Consider the following 2,796-nt stretch of genomic DNA (forward strand, 5'->3'; position numbering starts at 1 on the left):
AGATGGCTCGCTCGATCGAGTCGTTGCTGGACCTCTCCACGATGACGATCGAGGAGGCGATAGGTCGACTCAAGGTCGTCGACACCGACGAGCCACAGCCCCCCTCGGGGCCCGTCACCACCGGCGGGAAGCTGCTCCTAACTCGGGAGCAGTGGGATCCCAGCCTTGGTGACAAGAAGAAGGGGGAGCCTTCCTCCTCGACGGGCGGCCGCAAGCGTGGCAAGCAGCGTAAGGCGCGAAGAGGCCCCCCGGGCAGGGCACAAGGACGTGCCGAAGGTGACGCCCGCGGAGGCGCCAAGGACGGCGCCGCTGGCAAGCCCAGGCCGGCACAAGACAACAGTTGCCACAACTGTGGCCGGTTTGGCCATTGGGCCAATGAGTGTCGGCAACCACGACAAGGCCAGGCTCACGTCGCACAGGCGAAGGAGGAGGAGACGGCTCTGTTCATGGCGCATGCAAGCATTGAGCTACCCTCGGCGACTCCAGTCGCAAAGGCTTTCATCCACCTCGATGAGCCAAAAGCACATGCTCTTCTCAGCGATGGCTCCGGGAAGGACAAGGCTACGGGGTGGTGCCTCGACACCGGCGCCACCCACCACATGACCGGTCGAAGGGAATTCTTCGCCGAGCTCGACTCCGATGCGCGAGGCTCCGTCAAGTTCGGGGATGCCTCCGCTGTGGAGATAAAGGGCGTCGGCTCCGTCATCTTCACCACCAAGATGGGAGAGCACCGGCTGCTCACCGGTGTCTACTACATCCCCGCGCTAAGGAATTCCATCATCAGCTTGGGACAGCTGGATGAGAACGGCTCACGCGTGCTGATTGAGCATGGGGTCCTACGCATCTGGGATCGCCAGCGTCGCCTTCTCGCCAAGGTGCCCAGAGGTGAAAATCGACTCTACGTCCTTGATGTGCAGGTGGCACAACCGGTCTGTCTCGCTGTCCGTCGGGACGACGAGGCGTGGCAGTGGCATGAGCGCTTTGGGCACCTTCACTTTGAGGCCCTGAAGCGTCTAAGTGCCAAGGAGATGGTGCGAGGCCTGCCATGCCTCGACCATGTGGAGCAGTTCTGCGACATCTGCGTACTGACAAAGCAGAGACGACTCCCCTTTCCCCAACAGGCGAGTTTTCGGGCTAAGGAGAAGCTGGAGCTCGTGCACGGAGACCTGTGCGGCCCGGTGACGCCAGCCACACCAGGAGGTCGACGCTACTTCCTGCTGCTCGTCGACGATCTCTCCCGCTACATGTGGGTGATGATCCTCGGCAGTAAGGGAGAAGCGGCGGACGCCATCAGGCGCGCGCAGGTTGGTGTGGAGGCGGAGAGCGGCCGCAAATTGCGCGTGTTGCGCACTGACAACGGCGGCGAGTTCACGACGGCTGAATTCGCGTCGTACTGCGCCGATGAGGGCATCCAGCGCCACTACTCCGCGCCGTACAGCCCGCAGCAAAACGGCGTCGTCGAGCGGCGCAACCAGACGGTTGTGGGGATGGCTCGGGCTCTCCTCAAGCAGAGAGGGATGCCGGCTGTCTTCTGGGGAGAGGCGGTGCTAACGGCCGTCTACATCCTCAACCGCTCTCCTACTAAGGCACTCGACGGCAGAACTCCGTACGAGGCCTGGCATGGGCGGAAGCCGGCGGTCTCTCATTTGCGGGTCTTTGGCTGCCTTGCGTTCGCCAAGGAGCTCGGCCACATCGGCAAGCTCGACGACAGGAGCACTCCGGGAGTCTTCATCGGCTACGCGGAGGGCTCAAAGGCCTACCGCATCCTCGACCCAAAGACACAACGTGTGCGCACAACGCGAGACGTCGTGTTCAACGAAGGGCGAGGGTGGCAATGGGACAAGGCGGTGGACGACGGCTCGACGCCGACGTATGACGACTTCATTGTCGAGTACGCTCACTTCAAGGAAGCTGGGGGAGCAAGCAGCTCCTCTTCACTGGGCACGTCTACCCCGGCCCCCAAAACTACATCGACTCTGGCGCCTGCTACACCGACGACACCACAACCGGCGACGCCGCATACTCCAGCCCCGGCGGTCGCCACTCCGGGCTCGTCTTCATCAGCACCAGCTCACGCAGAGCACAACCCGATGAAGTTCGCTTCCCCGCTCACTCACGACGAGGAGCGGGTCGACGCATGGTATGGAGGCGAACCGCTGCGGTACCGTACGATGGATAATGTGCTCGGCGACCAGCCGGTGCCAGGACTGGTGCCACGTGACCTGGAGGCGCAGCTACAGCTCGTGTGTGAAGACGGCGAACCACGGTCCTTTGCAGAGGCCGAGAGAGACGCGGCATGGCGCGCCGCGATGAAGTTGGAGATGGATGCGGTCAAGCAAAACCGCACCTGGGAGCTTGCTGATCTCCCTCGAGGTCACCGCGCAATCACCCTTAAGTGGGTGTTCAAGCTGAAGAGGGATGGAGCCGGCGCCATCATCAAGCACAAGGCTCGTTTGGTGGCCCGAGGCTTCTTGCAGCAGGAAGGAGTCGACTTCGACGACGCTTTCGCTCCCGTGGCACGGATGGAGTCCGTGCGACTTCTCCTTGCGCTGGCTGCCCAGGAGGGCTGGCGTGTCCACCACATGGACGTTAAGTCGGCATTCCTCAATGGCGACTTGAAGGAGGAAGTCTACGTGCATCAGCCACCGGGGTTTACGATTCCCGGCCAGGAGGGCAAGGTGCTCCGCCTGCGCAAGGCTCTCTATGGCCTGCGGCAGGCACCCAGGGCGTGGAACGCCAAGCTGGACTCCACGCTGAAGAAGATGGGTTTCGAGCAGAGCCCGCATGAGGCTGCCG

This window comes from Triticum aestivum, chromosome 2B, assembly GCF_018294505.1.
Source record: "Triticum aestivum cultivar Chinese Spring chromosome 2B, IWGSC CS RefSeq v2.1, whole genome shotgun sequence".
Lineage (NCBI taxonomy): Eukaryota > Viridiplantae > Streptophyta > Magnoliopsida > Poales > Poaceae > Triticum > Triticum aestivum.